This window comes from Caretta caretta, chromosome 5, assembly GCF_965140235.1.
Source record: "Caretta caretta isolate rCarCar2 chromosome 5, rCarCar1.hap1, whole genome shotgun sequence".
Taxonomy (NCBI): domain Eukaryota; kingdom Metazoa; phylum Chordata; order Testudines; family Cheloniidae; genus Caretta; species Caretta caretta.
This window is the reverse complement of record NC_134210.1, coordinates 50079035-50100174: the sequence shown is the minus strand read 5'-3', so window position 1 is coordinate 50100174 and position 21140 is coordinate 50079035. Positions and strand designations below refer to the sequence as shown.

General features: G+C 50.0%; 1 protein-coding gene across 1 annotated transcript in view; it reads left to right on the top strand.

Moving 5' to 3' along the window:
• Window positions 1–9316: 9316 nt before the first annotated feature.
• TMEM171 (transmembrane protein 171) overlaps window positions 9317–21140 on the top strand; it is a 32333-nt gene continuing 20509 nt past the window's right edge. Inside the window, exon 1 of the mRNA XM_048849338.2 lies at window positions 9317–9782. The gene's annotated coding sequence lies outside the window, so the exon portion shown is untranslated. The remainder of the gene's footprint in view (window positions 9783–21140) is intronic.

Genomic DNA, 21140 nt, shown 5'->3' with positions numbered 1-21140 from the left:
ATACCAAACTTCCTTGCGAGATCTGCTGTCTGATCACACTGGCTCTACTGGTAGAATGGAAGAAAAGAGGACTATAGCTAAAGGAATGCAAGTAAGAAATTCTCCCACATTTGCTTTTAAACCTAAGTTTCCCTTTGCTCAGTTTCAGTCCATTACTCCTCTATTTATAGCCCCTTGGACCACTCTAAACATTTAGTATTTATACCCTTCAATCTCTTAACTTCGACAAAAGCAATAGAGATGATTATCTTCATTTTACCAGCGATTCTAGTATGGAAAGTTAACTTCTCTGTGTCTCCATTTACCCATTTATAAAATGGGTAAGACACTACTTACCTTGCAAGATGTATGAGGCTTAATTAGTTGATATTTGCAAAGTGCTCTTTGATCCTCAAATGAAAAACATTTTACGAACACAATGTGTTGTTAGTACTAGTCATGTGCTGATTCTACCTGCATTTTATTCCTGAGGGCTTTCTGTGCCAAAAAAATTAAAATTCTGCACACAATATTTTAAAATTCTGCAAATTTTATTTGTCAAATAAATGTGGAGGCTCCAGCATGGCATTGGGGAGCACAAGCCACTGGTTGCACATAGGTGGGAGATCACTGTGCAACGCCCTCCTCCCCCAGGACACTGACTCAGCAGTGAGGCTGCAACCAACCGTGACACAGCGCAAGGTCCAAGCCTGCCCCAGGAACACCCAGAGCCCTGCCCCTCCGTGCCAGGTGCATTAGGTGTGGGCAGGCAGGATCAGCAATGCAGGATCCAAGTGTGGAGGGGCTTAGTGTAGGGGGAATCCAGATGTGGGTTGAGAGGGTTCTGTGTGGGGCAATCTGTGTGCAGGCAGCTCAGTGGAGGATCTGGGGGCAGTGGGATCTGGATGCACAGGGGCTTGTTGGGGGGTTCTGGGTGCAATAGTAATGGGACTGTCTAGGGGGATCCAGGTGAAGGTGGTTGGGGCTCAGCATGGGGGAGGGAGGAGATAGAGCTTGGCAGGGGTTCTGGGTGGGGGAGCTTGGTGGGGGGTCCAGATGGCTGGGGGAGTGGGGCTCAGGGGGGTGGGGATCCAGGTACAGCTGGTTGGGGCTTGGTGGGGTGGGGATCTGGGTGCAGGTGGCTCGTTGGGGTGGTCCAAGTGTAGGAGGAGTTAGGCTCATGGGGGGGGGGTCTGAGTATGAGGGGGTCTGGATGCATGGGGGTTGGGCGGATGCAGAAGTAGCTCCCTGTACAGCTGAGAAGTGATGGTCGCAGGAAGCGGGGCAGTTTGCAAAGCAAGATCTCCAGAATGGTGATGACCTTCAAGAGGAATATTCCAGACCCTTTTGAACCTATGATAATACCTGCATCCTCACCCGGTGGAGCAGTTAACCTCTCAGTACTGTTCACTGTTGACAATTTTAAGGCCTTTCAAGACCTACCAAAACAAATGGTAGACACCTTACAGATCCCTGTAGATGTCATGAAAAACAAGTCACAAACTGTTTGACATCTTACACCCTCTGATTCCAGTCATATTAGTGATGTCCACTAATGAGGGCATCCTTGAGTCAGCCAAGGATCTGTGGCAGAGCCTGGCCACTATCTCAGCCATTTCTGAAGAAGCAGACTGCTTTTACCAATCCCTCCACAGGGATTTGAGTATTTTTACACCCATCCTATTCTAATAGTGGTTCCAGTACTAAAAAAACAAAACAAAATGGCCCTCCTAGACTGATACCTAAAGATATTGTTCCAAAGAAACTAGACCTGTGTGGGGGGGAAAAAGGTCTACTCTTCTGCTAGCCTCCAAGTTCATGCAGCAAGTTACCAAGTTTGCTAATGAAGTACAATTACCTCCAATGGGACAAAAATCTCCCAGCCCATGGACAAACTTCTGCAAGACTCAAAAACTGAACTAAAGTCTATTTATACTGAGGATCAGCTGATTGCCAACATGGCATTAAAACCAGCTCTAGATGCTTTCAACACAGCTGCAAGGACAATGGCTACTTCGGTCACAAACGGCAAACCATCATGGCTGCAATAACTGGACATAACAGCAGAGGTTCAGATCATAATTGAGTGCATGCTTTTTGAAGGTCATGACCTTTTCAACTCTAAGACAGATGAAGTGCTGTGGCAGGTAAAGCGTGCAAGAAGAAAGATCCACTATTTCTATTGGTAACTCCAGCTCCGAAACACAAGGACCGTCATCTGCTGGTTCCATCTAGGAGTGGGGATCTGAACTCATCATTGGTACCGGCTTTCTCGTCCAAGGAGTGCATTGCCTCCAGATACATGACGGAAAAATCAATCTCAACTGTTGGGAACCCCCCCAAACACCGGGATGTATGGGCACATATACAACACTGGAGGATATCTTCCTCTCTTATTCACAGTTTCCCATCCTCTCTGGCCTGGCCTGCTGTGGAACATTACTACACTGGTGGATGATACTACTTCGGTGTATCAGCAGCCATCTCCTCTCCAGCCATCAGGCAGGAGTGCCCCCAGTACCGATGGCCCCACCGTTGGAATAAGAGCAGTTTTCGGACAAGTTAGACATGCCAGCCATTCCTCCATCTCCTTGGAGAGAGACAAGCCCAGAAAGGCAGTCAAGGAGATCTGGATGCTACCCATCCAGATATGACTCTCCGATGGACCGCTGGTACCTGATGCCATGGGGTCCTCCACAAATGGCTGACCCCTCTTTCTGGCCCTACTGGTGCTTATGGGATCCCTGTGCAGATGCCTGGGGACCCATCCAGGAATCACACTTCTCCTTTTTGGCACTTGGATCCATCAGAGTATGAGGGGGAGGATATTGACCTGGATCTGCAGGTTCTGACAGTACTGACATGAGTCTTATCCTTGTCTCTGGATGAGGTAGTCACTCTTTCCTCTTCATCTCAGCTGGACCATCCTAGGCAGTACCAGCAGCTACTGCAGAGGATTGCCAATGACCTCCAGATACTATTGGAGAAGATCCAAGACCCACAATACTGGCTCCTGGATATTTTGCAACCTGCAGGCCCAAGTAAGGTGGCATTTCCAGTTAACAAGGCCATCATGGAGCCAGCTAGATTGGTCTGGCACAATCCGTACCATTGATCTGGCACAACCCAGTACCGTGTGCCCCCACACCTAGAAAAGCCAAGACGCACTATTTCATCCCCACCAAGGGAGCTGAATTTCTTTTCTCCCACCCCAACCCTTACTCTCTGGTGGCACACACAGTTACAGAGAGAGCTAGGTCAAAACATCAAAGGAACAAACTGACTGACAAGGGCTCAAAGAGGTTGGACATCTTGGGGAGAAAGTCTTTTCTTCTATGGCCCACAATTCCTTATTGCTAACTATCAGGCCTTGTTAGCGAGAGATGATTTTAACAATTATTGCAGGCTGGTGGACTTTAAGGACAAGCTTCTCCTTGAGTACAAAGCCTAATTTCAGTCCTTCATAAAGGAGGGAAAGAAGATCGCTTCAGGCTACAGTGGATGCTGAAGATACAGCATCCAGATGCCTTGCCACTGGAATAGTCATGAGGAGGGACTCTTGGCTACAGTCGTTGGGTTTCCCCAGGAAGTTCCTCAATACCACATGGGACCTCCCTTTTGATAAGCTAAATCTCTCCAGCAAGAAAATGGATGAGTCCCTACACTTGCTGAGGGACTCAAGATTGACTGTTCTCCCTGGGAATTTACACCCTGGCTCCAACAAGAAAATACTGCCCCTCCTCAAGCATTCTATCACCAGTGTCCAGCCGAGCCTACATAGAAATGTCAGAGGTTTCAGAGGCCTTGCTTCTTGGCTCCCTCTACCACCATGCCCTCTACCCATTCCCCACTGCCTGCAAAAGGCTACTTTTGACATCTCGGTGGAGACCTGCCTATGACCACAGATACCACCCACCTCTTCCCCCACTATTTTGGGGGGCCATCTTGCACTCTTCACCCACAATTGGGACTTGATAACTACAGATAGATGGGTCTTGGAAATTATCCATCAAGGATACTCCATCGAGTTCCTTTCCCTCCTCCCTCATAAACCCCTTTCCTGGTCCCCTTTCAGGGACCACTATCATGAGGTGATTCTTCATCAAGAGACTGATTCTCTCCTACAAGGGGCAGTAGAGCGTGTCTCACCTCCGTATCAAGGGAGAAGGTTCTGTTCCCCATATTGTGTAGCCCCCACAAAAGATGGAGGGTGGAGATCCTTTCTGGACCTTCGGCAACTAAACATCTTTATTCAAAAGTCAAAAGTCAGGTTGGCTATGTTAGTATCGATAGCCCCTGCCCCACCGGAAGGATGTGGTTTCACCTTGGCTGAAGCATGCTTAGCGAGGACAGAATCTTCAAAGATTTTAGCTGTTAAGTTCTAGCAAGTGTGCAAGCAAGTACAAACTGCAATTTCTCAAAGGCTTATAAACTGGCCAAATTTGGAAGATCATCATAGGCACGTCACTAACACAAAAGCCATGCCCCCGCCAAACTCCAAGTCTCTGCTCCAAAGCATGGTGGCTCTAAAGCTTTTCCAGACAAAAGGTCACCAGCATTTTTTAACATGAACAAAACATATTTAGGCTTGGTAGGATTTGATTTAAATTAGTAGATGACTGTAAACATCAAATTCAGTCAACATTCCAGAATCGACAAAAAAAATCTCCATCAGTAACAGCTCCAGTGCAACCTCCCCCCATACATTGCACCTACAGGGATTGGGTGTCAATGCCCCGCAGCAGCAGATAGAGCCCTCTGCAACCCTTCTGGCAAGGGAGAGAGGGAGCAGGGCCATGACAGCGGACCTACAGAGGGCTTCCTGCACAGCTATGGGGCCAAAGAACCTGGAGCCCTGCAGGTGCAAGGAAGGCTATGGTCCTGGCCAGGAAGACAGAAGATCCCTGGGCCAGGACTGCAAGGAATGGAACTAGTTCTTGGCTGTAGGGGAGGCCACCCTGCTGCTGAGTGGCTCCTGATTGGGGACAGGCTCACCCTGCTCCTTGCAGTCCTAGGCAGAAGTTTCTGTTCTGTTTTGCCAGGATGTCTTTCCTACACCTTGTGCTAGCAGGGATCAGGTGCCACCAGCCCTTTGGCAGAACAGAAAGTTCTCTGCAGCCTAGTACTGGATTTTGCGCCATGGCACCGGGCCCACAGTCCAAAGGGGCCTCAGCCTGCACCACTCTTCTCCACCCCCCGTTCTCTCCTGTGGGGGCAGAAGCTTCTTGCTGCCGGCTCCTGCTACAGCAGGACAGGCTCTGCCAGCAGCCAAGCTCCTCCCTGCCTCTTCCCCGAGGGTGCTACATTCCCTCCCCTCCCCCTCTCCCTGCAGCCAATCGGCTGTTTGCCAGCAGGAGGGAGGGGGATGAGCGGAGCCTCAGCATACTCGCTGCTCCTGGGAGGAGGACGAGAAGAGGCGGGGACAGGACCTTGGCGAAGCACCCCCATGACCCCAGCCCACACCCCTAGCCCCCCTGCCCTGACTTCTGCACACCCCACACATGCCCAGCCCCCCTCACACCCCATGCCTGACTCCTGCACCCCCTCCGCATCCGCATCCCCACTCTGAGCACCAAACTGGAGCTCCTGCACCCTCCCATTCCCACCTGCACCCCTTGCAACAAACAGGAGCTGCCCCAGGTAAGCACTCCACACCCCAAGCTCCTGCCCCAACCCTGAGCCCCCTCCTTCACCCTAGCTCCTGGCCAGACCCACCACCCCAACATTTTTTTAAGATTTTTTTTATAAAGCGCTCTTACCCAAAGCACTTTACAATAGTTAGCTAATGGTACAAACAATATTTGGAAAGATCATTAAGTGGTCCGTCGAGATTCTCCATGATTTCCAAGTGGTCTGTGGAAAAATAAATTAGACTACAAGAACAATCAAGGTAACAATCAAGGCACTTTATTTTCTGAATTTATTTGCTATTACCTATAGGAGGAGGATGAAGAAAAAAATGAAAAATGGGGGTGGGGGGAGATAAGAGAGAATGTTCTTTATCTTGGCTGGGTCCCAAGGAGGGGCCCCAAAAATGAAGCTGAACACAAGGCTGGGGGGCCCCCACTAACTCTAAATCCACCACTGGCTGTCACATCACCTGGGCTGCGGATACTGTCAGCTGGTCCTCACCTGCTAGTGGGCAGTACAGCAGACATGGCCCTGCCCACTAGCTCCTCTCCAACTCCCTAGTCCACCCACCACTTGCTCCCCCCCGCCGGCTTAAAAATGATTGCCCCCCCCCCCCCCCCGCCCCGGGCTTTTCTGGCAGCCCTGTTGTCAGGTATCCAGTTTTAGACTGGAAACTCCAGTAGAAAACAGGACCTAAGGGCAGGTCTTCACTACCCGGATCGGCAGGTAATGATCGATCTATCGGGGATCGATTTATCACGTCTCATCTAGATGCAAATAAATTGATCCCCGAACGTGCTCCCTGTTGACGCTGGAATTTAGGTTGACCCCCCCCCTCCCCCCCAGTGTAGACCAGGGCTGAGTGTCCAGTTAGCAGTGCTGACTGGAAACTAAAAGTCCAGTTATAGAAGTAACCACATTAACCTCCGCTCCTCCCGCTCCCAACACCCACCCCAAAGGCTAGAAGAGAACCTGTCCTACTGCTGCGGGAGGAGGGGCAGCTCAGTGCAGAGAGAGACAAAGAGAATGAGCTAGAACAGAGGTGGGCAAACTATGGCCCGTGGGACACATCCAGCCAGCGGGACCCTCCTGCCCGACCCCTGAGCTCCTGGCTCCGACCCTGCTGTTCCCCGCAGTCTCAGGGAGCCGTGCTGCTGGCACAATGCTCTGGGCATCTGGGCAGCTCAGTTGCAGAGCCATGGCCTGACCCGGTGCTCTGGGTGGTGCAGCTGGAGCACCACCAGCCACTGGGCAGGGGGAGTTGGACAGAGGGCAGGGGTGTGGATAGGGGTCAGGGCAGTCAGAGGGTGGGGAACAGGGGCGTTGGATGGGGCAGGGTCCCAGGGGGGCAGTCAGGAATGAGAGGGGGGTTGGATGGGATGGCAGGGGGCAGCCAGGGGTGGCGGGTCGGGGGTGGTCAGGGGACAGGGAGAAGGGGTGGTTGGATGGGGTAGGAGTTCCAGGGGGGCTGTCAGGGGGCAAGAAGTGGGGCGGGTGGTCGGATAGGAGGTGGGGGCCAGGCCACGCCTGGCTGTTTGGGGAGACACAGCCTCCCCTAACCAGCCCTCCATACAATTTTGGAAACCCTATGTGGCCCTCGGGCCAAAAACTTTGCCTGCCCCTGGGCTAGAACCAGGTAGGTACCTGCTCTATGTGGGCAGGGTCGGAGGTGAATCCTGTTTACCCTCTCCCCAGCCCTGCTGCGCTTGCTGTTTACCCATGACCCCTCCCTTGCTCCAGGGACCAACCCTACCTCCCCCCCCCCCCCACTGTGCTTTTGCCCCTGGCCCCTTTTACAATCATTCGCAAGGGGGGACCCACAAATATGTTTGGTGCTGGGCCCACAAAAAGTTAATCCAGCCCCACTGTCACGGCTTTTTCACTTACTCATCAGCCAGGCGCAGGGGGCCAACCCCAGACAGAACAGCTCAGCAGCAGAGTCAGTGGCCTCCCGCATGGTCAAAGGCTCAACTTTCTCCTTGCAGCCCTGAGCAGAGTGTCTGTTCTGCTTGGCCAGGACTGCAGTCTTCTCCACACCTTGCACTTGGGTGTTTTGTGCCCCTGGGCTGTGCAGAGAGTCCTGCAGCCTTCTTGTCAGTACGGCCCTATCCCTAATCCCAACCCTATCCCACTTAATTTCCCACAAAAATAAAAAATTGGAAAAAACAAAACTTTATATTTGTTGTGTAAAGCCTCCGCTCAATCCAGTAGAATGCGATTGTAAAATCTGTAACTTTTCAGTCATTGCTAGTATGATCATTAAGTTCTGTAACCTTTTGCAAATGTAACTTTTAGTCATTGTTAGCATAGCCTTTTAAATTTTGTAACTTTTGCAAGCTTTGTAACCATTTCAGTTACCACTTGTATAACCCCGGAGCTTTGCAACATCGCATCAGGCCATAAGGGCGTGTGAACAAGGGTGTGTATGTGGGACTGGGTGGAGAGGAACTGCAAACAGAAAAGAGCTCGGAGCCAGGCGTGTCTGATGTAATCTGCCCTGAGAAGGCAATCACGGGATGCTGTAAAGAAAAGAAGAACCTGATATGCATGAAAAGAATAAGGTCTGGGAATGCTTCTTGGTGATGGACACAGAAGGAAAACTCAGTGTATGTGACAGGAACTGCCCAGTTCTAATAAAAGGAAGAAAGCACGCTCACAAGCTCTCTTCTTCTTGACCTGCTCGCCGGCCTGGATCCGTGACCGCAGGCGAACACACCAGATTTACTATACTGTGGCTTCTTGCCTTCCTCTGCTGTCTCTGGATTCTCCACCTACATGAGTGTGTGGGTGCATGAGGGTACAAATGCATTGAACGTGTGTGTGCATGAATAAGCTCCATCCTTTTTCTGTTTGATCCAATAGTGGCATTTAATAAAACAAATATAAATGTAACCCTGGGCTGGTTTCTAGTGAAACTGAGGGTAACCATATTAATCATCAAAATTGAAAAAAAATAAGAACTGAAGTCTAAGCCTACATATATTTTTTCCCTAGCCTCACTCTTGGAAATGGCTGAATACCCCTTTTAGCTTAAAAAATAAAAATCCACAACTCCACCTGAGGCCCACACCTGGCCTGGAAACACTTCAGCCCTCTGGCAAAATTATAAGCAACTGAAAGCAGGGCCCTATAATGAGAAGGGTGGGGTACAATAGTAAATTATGTTACTCCTCCTGATGATAATAAATGACTTGCTAGCCGTTCTGGGGCACTTCTGTATTTTTCTCCTAGCTGGCTTTAAAATACCCCCCCGTGTGTGTTTGCTCCTCAGTTAATCTGCTGGGAAATTTCCCATCTTCCCCAACTAGCAATAGTTTGTTTAGAAGTGTATTCTAACCAGTTATGCTCAAATAAATTGGTTAGTCTCTAAGGTGCCCACAAGTACTCCTTTTCTTTTTGCAGTTTTAGGGAGTGCAACCAGGAAGAGCTCTTCAGCTCAGCCTTCCCTTTTCCCTCCAGCCAATCAAGGAGAACAGGGCACCTTGGCTCCAGGCGGTAAAACACGCCGCTCGTCAGGCAAACTGGTGGGGCTGGTCTGGGTTTACTGGTTGGTCCTAACCCAGCGCAGGGAGCTGGACTTGATGATTTATCCAGGTCCCTTCCCGCTGTACTGGGCTGTGTGTATTATTAACTCACTCCCATGGCCGTGTCCACACCCTTGCCCTGCCGTTGCGGGAGGGGGCGGGGCGGAGGGAATAGGTCCGGCTGTACATTGCACCAGCGGGGGCGCGCGCGGGGGGAGGGGGATCTGCCCCCCCCCCCGCACCCCCGGGAGTTTCGGGTCCCTGCGGCTGTTGCTGGGCTAGACACCGCGCCACGACCTCTGTGAACCGGCCGCTGCCCCTCCCGCCTCGGGAGCCGCTGGGCCCGGCCCGTCTGCGCTTCCCCCCCGCGCCCTGCGGCTCGCTGCCTCCCTCAGGCTGCCGAGGCGAGGCGGGGTCCTGCGGCCGGGCTCTGGCCGCCGCGCCGGGGCACAGGGCGCGGCCTGCCCGCCCCGCCCGGAGCTCAAGGTCGCAGAAAGTGCCAGCCAGAGCCGCCTGGCCCCGAGCCCGCAGCCAGCGCCGCCCATCGCTCCCTGGGCGCCGCCTCAGAGGCTTAAATAGCGGCTCCCGCCGCCGCGCCGGCCAGCACGAGCCGGGCGCGCTGCCCCTGCCCCGCCACCGCCTCCTCAGGTAAGGGCCGCGGCAGCCCTGCGCTCCCCGCGGGCTCGGGCTCGGGCTGGGGCTGGGGCTGGGGCGAGGACGGGAAGCGGGCGGATACCGCTCCCCCCCAGAGCAGCGGGAGCCTCGGGATCCGGCGCCGCTGCCTAGGCTGGAGCCGGCGGGGATGGGCGCGTTAGAAACGGCGGGGCAGCTGGGTCCGGGCCCCGTGCGGGAGGGGCTCAGCCGGAGCCAGCCGCGCGCGTTGCGCTGAGGGCGGGGAGAGGCGGAGTGTCGCCGTCCTGCGCCTCCCCTTCCCACCAAGCTCCGCTCCCTTGGGGCCCCTGCGCTTGGGGCCGGTCTTCATCGGGGGTTTACCTGGCGCCGCGTGAGCGGCCGGCGTGACGGGCCGCCCTGGGCGGCGTGCAGAGCTCCGCGGCTGAGCCTCGGCTGGCGGCTGCCCGGCGTTTCCCAAACGCCGCAGCCACGGCTGGGGCGCCCACCAGGGCTTCTCCTGCGGCAGCAGCCTCCCTGGCGGATTGGGGCGGGGCTAAGCCATGGCCCCGCCCCCGCCAGCGAGGGTTGGGCCCTGTCCCGCTCAGGAGCCGCAAACCCTGGGGGCAGTGGGGCTGGGGCTTCGGCTTGCGCTCAGGTGTGGCAGGCAGCAGGCTCCGGCCCAAGGCTCACCATCCCCTCCCATGGCCCCCGGGCGTGCAGCAGACGCCTGCCAGGGGCTCTGACCGTGGGGCTTCTGGTTCTGTCCCTGGACTCTGACCGTGGGGCTTCGGGCTCTGTCTCTGGGCTTCGCCCACATGGCAGCAGGCTGCAGCCACATGGTTTTGGGCTCTGGCAATGGGATCCAGCCCCAGGCTCCCATCGCCCCTGACCCCACGGTGTCCTCCGGCCCCAGGTTTCAGCCACAGGCCCCAACTTTCATTTTTCTGGGAGGGGGGGATGCTCCTCCACCTTGAGGATCGGACCCCACTCTGCCCCTTCCCTTAAGGTCCCACCTTCGCTCCACTTCTTCCTGTCCCCCCTCTGCCCTGCCAAACAGCTGATCAGCGAGTGGCTGGTGGGTGCTGAGCACACACTATTTTTTTTCCATGGATGCTCCAGTCCCGAAGCACCCACGGAGTTGGCACCTATGGTTTCGGCTGCATGCTCCATTCCCTGGCCATGTGGTGGTGGGCACCTGGCTCCAGCCATTGGGCTTCAGGCTCTGGCCCCCGGTTGTGTGAAGGTGGGAGCCAGCCCCAGGCTAACCCCTCATGCTCCTGTTGCTCCAGCCCCCATGCCTGACTGTGCAGCTATAGGGCTCTGGTCCCCGGTCTCTCCCCCATCACTCCTGGCCCTGCTGTCTCCCCCAGTTCCCTGTCCATCCCCCCAGGCACCCACTGCTTCCTTCATCCCTGACCCCCAGCTGCCTCCCTACACACCTCCCCTTCCAGGGTTTAATTTGTCCCCCAGCTTGCCAGGGCTGTGCATGTCTGTTGTGAAAAGTGATATTTGTATGTTTGTTGATATAACTTTTCACTGCCTCCCAGCTAGCTAGCAAGTCTGCTGCTGTGCAAAGTGATATTAACAAACACAAATAGCACTTTTTACAGAAACAGATTTACTGGCTAGCAAGTCTATAAAGAAAAAAGCAACCAAAAGAGCAAAAGAAACAACAACAAAAGGCAAGAACATGCAAAGCACCTTATTACTCCTCATATACCTGACAAGGTTCTAAATTAATGGTATCAACTCAAGAAAGGAACCTGAGTGTCACTGTGGACATTCAGTGAAGACATTGGCTTAATGTGCAGCTGCACTTTTAAAAAAGCAATCTAACTGTTAGGCTGCATAAGGAATGGGATGGAGAATTCATAGAGTCCAAGGCCAGAAAGCAGGGCCATAACCAGGGCAGGGCAAGCAGGGCAGCCGCTTAGGGTGCAAAGCCAAATGGGGCAGAAAAATTATGAAAAAACAGTAGGGAGAGCAAATATGCTTGCTTGCCCCAAGTGCTAATATACCTAGTTACAGCTCTGCCAGAAGGGACCATTATGATCATCTAGTCCAGGGATTCTCAAACTGGGGGGCGGGACCCCTCAGGGGGTCACAAGGTTATTACATGGGGGGTCGCGAGCTGTCAACCTCCACTCGAAACCCCGCTTTGCCTCCAGCATTTATAATGTGCTAAATATATAAAAAGCGTTTTTAATTTATAAGGGCGGGGTTACACTCAGAGGCACCACGCGGCTCAGCCCCACTCTGGCACTCCGTCCGGGGCACTGGGTCAAAGGCCGCATTCTGCGGCTCAGCCCCGCTCTGTCGGGGCACTGGGTCGGGGGCCGCATCACGCAGCTCCCGGAAGCTGCAGCATAGTCCCGTTCCAGCTCCTACGCGCTCCAATGGGAGCTTCAGAGACGGTGCCTGAGGATGGGGCAGCGTGCAGAGCTGCCTGGCTGCGTCTCCGCGTAGGAGCCAGAGAAGGGACATGCCACTGCTTCTGGGAGCCGCTTGAGGTAAGCGCTGCTAAGAGCCTGCACCCCTATAGCCTCTCCTCTCGTCCCAATCCCCTGCCCCAGCCCTGATCCCCCTCCATCTCTCCAAACCCCTCCTCAATCCCAGCCCGGAGCACCCTCCTGCACCCCAAACCTCTCATCCCCAGCCCCACCCCAGAGTCCGCACCCCCTCCTGCATGCCAATCCCAATTTTGTGAGAATTCATGGTCCACTATACAATTTCTATTCCCCGATGTGGCCCTCGGGACAAAAAGTTTGCCTACCCCTGTACTATAGTGATAAGTACTACAGGAAAGCCCATGAGAAAATTAACAATTCTGTCTTCAGAGTAGGGCCACACTCTGAATGAGAATAAAACAAAATATTGAATACTGCTTATTCAGTGAACACTGTTCATTCTGGGCAATGAAGAGGCAGGGGTCACTGTGGAGAAAAAATGTATGTGATCATGTAATTAAAGACTGTGTCATAATGCATATGCCCCAGAAAGCTGAATTAAGTTTCCACAGGCAACCATAATTCTGGTATTTCTAATTTTTAAGTGTTGACATTGCAACTTTAATAATCTTTTAATTTAGGGAGTTTTTTGTGTGTAATATCTTAAATTTTTCAAAAAAGCAAATTGAAAAAACATGTGGCCTATCTATCGTGGTTTCCTATTAACACTTCTATGGTACATCAGCAGGGTTGGAACCTTTAGATCCACTTCACAGACCTCTGCCACTTGAGCTAATGGAGTCACTGTTAACAGTAATAAGTTGTCATCCTCTCTAGGTGGACCAGCACCAACACTTTGCCACTGTGTTTCACAGGTTTTGCTGACAGCAGAGGAATGGCAAGACTCAGGAATCTAGGGTTTCATTTCAGGTGTTGGAGAGGAGTGTGCTGTAGTGGGAACAGACACTTCTGCACCATCCCCAGCAATCTGTCTATGTCCTTCCACTGGCTCTTTGTTCCAGTCCCAGTCTCCATTCCTCAGGCTTCTCATCCCAGGCCCAGCCTGTCACAATTCACCACATCACAGTTCTTGAATTAACTGCACCCCTGACTCCCTCATGGTTTTCATGAGGGTGTCCCACGTAGGTTTGAGGCCACTAGCCATCACCTTTCTTGGGGTGGGATGCCTTAATGCTTTCCCTCTAGCTCACAGTCTTAAGCTTCCAATTCTTTCAATTCACTGTGATCACCAGAGCAGGTCTGAGTTCAGTTCAGCACCTGCAGTTGTACTCTCTGAGGCAATGATAGGGGTAGCCAGTGATCAGCCAGCTCTCATTAAACCAAAGTACTATTTATTTAGAAAAATAATTATTACAAAGAAAACACATCTTAAAACAATGACCAGCTAACATGCATCCCTGGTTTTCCAGGCAGTCACCCATCTTTCATGTGGAGACTCTGATAGGTTCTAAAATACTTCAGGCCCTCTCACAGGGACTGATTCTGTTGGACACAGTCTCATGCCTGTCAGTTTCCAGATGACGTCTGTGTTCCAGCCTCTCCCTAGGTTAGAGCCATCCCTTAAAACAGTCCTTTGTATTTAGGCCTCTAGAACCAGGTTGAACCAGGATATGAACTTCACCCTGGGGTGGTGCTGTGAAACGTCAAAAGGTACTTTACCTGCATTGTTGCAGTATTGGGGATTTGCATTGCATTGAGGATTTGCTGTTGTCTTTAGTTCCTGCAGGAAATGCCCCTTATCTGACCTGTTTGGCCCTGAATACAATCATGAGCCTGCCCATAAAGAGACATATATTATAAAGTTAACACAATAATCTTTGTGTATTGCCTGTTTACATAGAATTGCATCTGTCACACACCACTCCCAGTTCCTTTGTTCAATCTGGTAGCCGCGTTAGTCTGTATCAGCAAAAACAACGAGGAGTACTAGTGGCACCTTAGAGACTAACAAATTTATTTGGGCATAAGCTTTCGTGGGCTAAAACCCACTTCATCAGATGCATGGAGTGGATGAATGCATCTGATGAAGTGGGTTTTAGCCCACGAAAGCTTACTCCCAAATAAATTTGTTAGTATCTAAGGTGCCACTAGTACGCCTCACTGTTTTTGTTTTTGTTCAATCTGTGTCCCACCTGCACTCCCAGCCTCTTAGCCCAACCAGTTCCCTCCCTCCTGGCTCCTGTCTACCCAGTCTCTGATTGGTCTTCCTTTCCCCCATGCCGACTTCCATTTGTCTGCCACTGTCTCTCCTTCCTTCCCAGGCTGTTCATCCAATCTCAGTCAGTCTACCTCCTCCCCCCTGCCAGATCCTTGTCTCAGTTTTCTCCCTGCATACCAGCTCCTTGTCAGATCTGGCCCCTTCCTCTCCACTGATTGCTAGTGCTATATTCTTTGCCCAGCTAGTCGCAGACTCCTCACTTCCTCATTCAATCTCCATCTCCTTCCTGTCCCCCTAACCAGTCATTTCCCTCCCTGGCTGCCAGTCCCAATCTCTTTTTCCCAGCCTGTCCCACCTGTCTGGCCCTTTGTCTCAAACTACTCTTTCTTCCCTCCCCACTGTCTAGCTCTTGTCCCTGCTGCATTTGAGTCAGACACCTTCCATGCTGCCTGGACCCAGGGCTGAAGGGGTGAAGCCAATCTTCCTCTGCAGCTGTAGTTCCTAGCTGCTGCAGAGCAGAGTGGGACCGGCTTTGGAACTGAGAGCAAGAGAATTGTCACTCCTATGCTCTCCATGCCCCTGCTGGGCTCAGGCACCTTGGAGGAAGAAGGTGACTGAGGTTTCAGATGGCACTCAGTCAAAATGGCTTGATTTCCCTATAGTCTTCACATATGGAAATGAGACTAATCTCCAGTAAAGATGACTGTCCTCTCCCTTGGCTTTTAATTAGGCTCAACAGCTGTTCTCAGGGAAGATGGCTACCTGGAACTCTATGGTTAAAGTATGGGAACAGAGAGGGAAATTGAGAGAAAAAGGAGGGAAAACACAGCGGTCAAGTGAGACCTATAGAAGCAGAATGAGAGTGGGACCAGTGTGGGGATTAGCCACCGGGCCAACAGGGCCTGTGCGCAGGGGCCCTGGGGACTGCAGCAGAAGGGGTGAAGAGGGCCCCCCCACTTGCTCTGGCCCAGGCCCCACAAAAGCTTAATCCACCTACGTGTGGGACAGGAAACTGGATGTGGTAGGGAGGAAAATAGAGCAGTGATAAGGAAGGTGTATGGAGAGAGTGGCTGGCTAGGATAAAAGGAGTTTCCCATAATGGAAGGCTCGCACTGTGTGCATTTTTAATGTTAAATTTTGAACCTGGAATAATCACACACAAATTGAGGGCAGGCAATTTAAAGGTTTAAAAACTCAGGAGGCAGACAAAGAAAAATATTTCTTTTAAATCTTGATTATTATTTTTTTTAATAATTAGAGGTGCCAATTCTGATCACAATTACTAATGATGAAAGATCACTCATTACCGAGTATGATCATCTTCCATGGGAGTTATGGGTCCTCAGGTGGCTAATAAGGCCAATCCTTGAACCACAAGCTCTATTACAATGAGGACAGATGTTTTCAGGCTCAGCAGGAGGCTGTTGACCATGACTGGAAACCAGTCTCTCCTTCCTCCTGCACTTCTTGTCCCCTTCGGCTTGTCAGTGAGCAAGTTCAAAATGCAAGGGACCATCACATAGGACTTCACTCCATTTTAAGCGATCCTACGCAAGTGTCTCCCAAGTGTCAATGTCAATATTACACTTTTTTAGGTTGTCCTTCAGCAAGTCCTTGTCACGCTTCCATTGTTCACCCACATTACGGTACCCTTCTTTCAGCTGAGAGAGCAGGACCTGTTTTGGGAGGCAATGGTCTGGCGTCCGGACAACTTGACCAGTCCAGTGGAATTGCTGACAGATGATCATTGTCTCAATACTGGTGGTCTTTGCCTCTTCCAGAACACTAATATTGGTGCACCTGTCTTCCCATTTGATTTTCAGAATCTTACAAAGGCAGCATTGATGGTGCCTCTCAAGGACTTTCAAGTGGTGTCTATAGGTTGTCCAAGTTATGGACTCATAAAACAGTGTTGGGAGAATAATGGCTTGATAAACAAGAAGCTTGGTGTCTGTTCAAATGTCATGATCTTCAAAAACCCTGTGCCGTAAACGAGAAAAAGCTACACTGGCACAGCTCAGGCGATGTTGAATTTCTGCATCAATATCTGCCTTGGATGAAAGATGACTTCCAAGGTAGAGGAAATGATCGACATTCTCCAGTGCCATTCCATTGATTTTTATAGATGGGGCATGTAATACCTCATTTGGAGAGGGCTGATAGAGCACTCTAGTCTTCTTGATATTAAGAGTGCCAATGCTTACGCATGTCTTCGTTTCAAACACATGCAAGATCGTTTGAAGATCTTTCTGGGAGTGGGCAAAGATTGTGTTGTCATCAGCATACTGAAGTTCCACAATAGATGTTGTGGAAATCTTACTCTTGGCTTTCAGCCTGCTAAGCCTGAACAGCTTTCCATCCATTCTGTAAATTATTTCAATACCAGTTGTCAGAGTAACAGCCATGTTAGTCTGTATTCGCAAAAAGAAAAGGAGTGCTTGTGGCATCCGATGAAGTGAGCTGTAGCTCATGAAAGCTTATGCTCAAATAAATTGGTTAGTCTCTAAGGTGCCACAAGTACTCCTTTTCTTTTTGCGAATACCAGTTGTAAGCTTCCCAGCAATTAAGTAAGGAATGATGGCAATAAAAACCGCAAACATGGTTGGAGCGATTATATAGCCCTGTTTGACTCCTGTTTGTACTTTGAAAGGTTCTCAAAACAGTCGCTTTCATGTTATCATCAATTGTAGGACATTGATGTATTTATCAGGACATCCAATCTTAGAAAGTACAGTCCAGAGGGCCCAGCAATTCACTGAATCAAAGGCTTTAGTTAGATCAATAAAAGCCATGTACAGTGGTTGGTTTTGCTCCTGACATTCTTCTTACAGCTGCCGTGCTGTGAAGATCGTATCCGCAGTTCCATGACATGGTCGGAAGCCACTCTGTGATTCCGGTAAAATTTCTTCTGACGGGCAGAAGGTGGGTTGCAAGGATCCGCACCTGCAATGGCTAGGAGGGAGATAGTTTCCACAATCCACTTTATCCCCTTTCTTGAAGAGGGTGACCATCAGGGCATCCCTCATTTCACTGAGTATCTCCTCCTTTATCCAGATTTTAAGGATAAGCAGGTAAAGCTACCAAATTAGCTCTGGTCCACTGTTTTTAAAGATTTCAGCGGGGATCTCATCTAGACCAGCTGCCTTGTTGTTCTTCATCTGTTTGGTGGCATTGTGTACCTCATACAAATTGGGAGGGTCTCCGAGCTCAACCCTAAATGGTCGTTGAGGGATTTGCTCAAGGACTTCATCTGGAACCATAGAATTACAGTTAAGGAGATCTTCAAAATGTTCTTTCCAGCAAAAATTGATGACTTCGTTGTCCTTCAGAAGTGTGGTTCCGTCCTTAGAGCGAAGAGGATTCGTACCATGACAAATTGGCCCCTAAACAGCCTTGGTGGCAGTAAAGAAACCACATGTAGTGTGGATTTCCATGAGATGTTGGCATTCTTGCGCTTTCTCAGTCCACCATTTGTTCTTGAGTTCTCTGGTTTTACATTGGCATCAGCTTCTCTCTTTATATTACTATTTATGTCATTCTGCCAAGCACGAAATGCCATTCTTTTCTCATGTATGAGTTGCTCAATTTCAGCATCATTCTCGTCAGACCAGTCCTGATGTTTTCTGGTTTGGTAGCCTATAGTTTCCTCACAGGCATTGATGATTACTGCTTTCAACTGACTCCAATGTTCCCCAGTTTCTTCCGGAAACTCTGATGGGAGCTGTTCTTCTTAGATTGCTTGGTCATACTTAATAGGGTCCTTCAAATCTTGAACCTTCAGCTTGTGCCTGACCTGCTTATTTTGCAGCCTCCATTTGAGAGGGATCTTAATTTTCATTGTGGATCGAATAAGGTGATGATCAGTCCAACAGTCATCAGCACTTGTCATTGCTCTTGTGAGAAGTAGGTCACTACGATCTCGGGCATGAGCTATGATGTAGTCGAGGAGATGTCAGTGCTTTGACCATGGGTGTCTTGGACTTTTCCTTTTGTCGGAAAAGAGTGTTTGTAATAATAAGTTCATGTTCAGCACGCTTGGTCAGGAGCAGAATTTCATTTGAATTGCTTTTGCCAGTTCTTTTTCCCGATTGTTCCTTTCCACAGGTTTGAGTCTCGTCCAACACATGCATTGAAATCCCCCAGAAGGATGATCTTATCTTCTGTAGGGGTTTCTGATAAAATGGTTTCCAACTGAGAATAAAAATCTTCCTTTACATTCTCATCGGCATCCAGTGTTGGTGCATAGGCGCTCACAATAGTTGCCTGTTGATTTTTGGTGAGCCTCAATCAGAGTGTCCTAAACCGCTCATTGATGCCAACTGGTACCTTAGAGAGGCACCTTATGAGCTTGTTCTTTATAGCAAAGCCCACTCCATTCAGTCGGGGTTCATCTATAGATTGTTCCCTTGCAGAAGTAGGTATATCCTCCTTTGTCCTTCATCAGCTCTTCTAGTTTCGGACAAAGTAGCAATATCGACGTTAAACCAACTCAATTCACGAGCAATAATGACTGTACATCGCTCTGGTCGGTCACTGTTTGCGTTGTCCATCAGGGTACATATGTTCCAAGTTCCAAAGTTTAAAAGTTTCTGACATTTTCGACCACTGAGGTGGTGATCTCGCTGGATGCAGGTATCCAGCCAGGAAAAACAGAGGCAAGACTATTTTAGGGTACCTTTTCTAACCCTCTGCCCATGTGGGGTGAGCATAGTGGATCCTAAAAAGGACTGCTCAGACATGGGTGCAGCTGTCGAGATGCTCGATCTGCCTCAATCTTTGAGCAAGGCAACTATATCACACACACACCGCCTGTGTGTCAGTCTGTGACTAGGAACTTCCAATTTTCTCTGTCCTGTTCCCATCACCACTCGCCGATTGCCACTGGACTTTTGACTTGCGCACTGTCATTTTCCCAAAAACTGGAAGATGCCTGTGTGGGACTTCTTTTAAAGTGGGGAGACTGGTGCATAACAGTCACCATGCTATCCTTGACAGATAGAGGATCACCACCTTGTAGTGGTGGAGAGACTTGCATGTCTCAATGACCCCGAGAGCAATGCTGCCTGGAGTCATGTAATCCCTTAGGGTCAGCCATGGCAGAACGGTCAAGGTCGAGGTTCCAGACAAAGTGTGATCCAAGAAGTCCCTAACGGCAGAGCAGACGGAGGATAATTGCACAATGGAGGTGAAACTGTTGTGTAATGTTACAACAGCTGTGAAGGTGGATGAAGGCTGCAGCAGATATAGGATCTCCAATCGTCATGGTGTCAATGAATTGGTTTCAATTGCTAATATATAATATCATATTAAAGTTTGCATTTAAGTAGCACTTCAAAGTACTGCACAAACTCTAAAGCACTAATCCTGCAGTTGGGTCTGCGTGCATAGATTTTTGTGCTATGCTGATCCCCTAACTTGGGAAGTATTCGCTAACAGGAGGACAGCAGTATTGTCAACTTGTGTGATATTTTTTGTTTTGTTTTTAAAGTCCCAGCTCCTTAAGTCATATGATTTAATGAGAATCTCCGCTTTCAAGACAGGGGAAGAGGAAGTAAATTTCTAGCCCTCGTGGTCATGGAGAAAAGTTTGAGACTGTGAACTCTACAGGCATAAAAAGTACCAGTTTATTATTTTTTAAAATGTTGATTTGGGCTGTGACTCATGATCTTTGAATGCATGGGGTTGGCACTAATGTGAAAGTTGTAATCTGAGTGACATGCAGGAATGATGTTAAGAGACTGGTCTCTATTTTCTGTCCCTGGTTAACTGACATAGGTCAGGATTAACACCCCTGTGACTCTGTTTATTGTGGCGATAATCACACTGTAATGAGGCGGTGTGGTTCCTCACCGTCCCTCTGGAAACCAGAGTGGGCAGAGCCAGGGAGCTGCTAGGGCCCTGGGCTAGGAAGCAGTGGAATGGGAGGGCCTGCGTCCCCACTGCCACCCAACTTGCGGGTGGCAGTCTCCCCCACTCCCAGCCCCTTCGGAGCTAAGGGCCTGGGTTTACTATTATATTCTGTTGTTGCTCAGCCCCTGCCTGAGCGCCTGACTCACTATTGACCTGCCCTGACCCAGGGCCTGGGCTTACTGTGTTTATTTCTACCCTCACAAAGGCTGCAGAGGAAGACACCTGCAGCCAGACTGATTCCCCGCAAGACCTCTTTAGTGAGGCGGTGTGGTTCCCCGCTGCACCAGAGAGAGATGAGCCCCAGGTAACCTCTCTACACATACAGTGTTCCCTTTAATAGCTATTTGTGTATGTGTATTTAGTGTGTAGGGAATGCTGGTCATAACATTGTCTTAGTTAAAGTTGCAGTCAGACTTGTATTTTCAGTTCTCTCTCCTCCAGGGTGGATTTGATTTAAATCAAATTGATTTAAATTATGATTTACATCACTAATCAGGAAGACTCGATTTAATCATGGATTTCTACATAAAAGTGCATTCTTGTTGGTTGTTATAACCTTAATAGAAAAGGAGTACTTGTGGCACTTTAGAGACTAACCAATTTATTTGAGCATGAGCTTTCGTGAGCTACAGCTCACTTCATCAGCTGTAGCTCACGAAAGCTCATGCTCAAATAAATTGGTTAGTCTCTAAGGTGCCACAAGTACTCCTTTTCTTTTTGCGAATACAGACTAACACGGCTGTTCCTCTGAAACATAACCTTAATACACATTCTTCACAACTCAGAGATAAATGTAGGTTTCATTTTTAGAAAGAACACACTATACATTTTTAAACAGTGATTTATTTTGAAAACTTT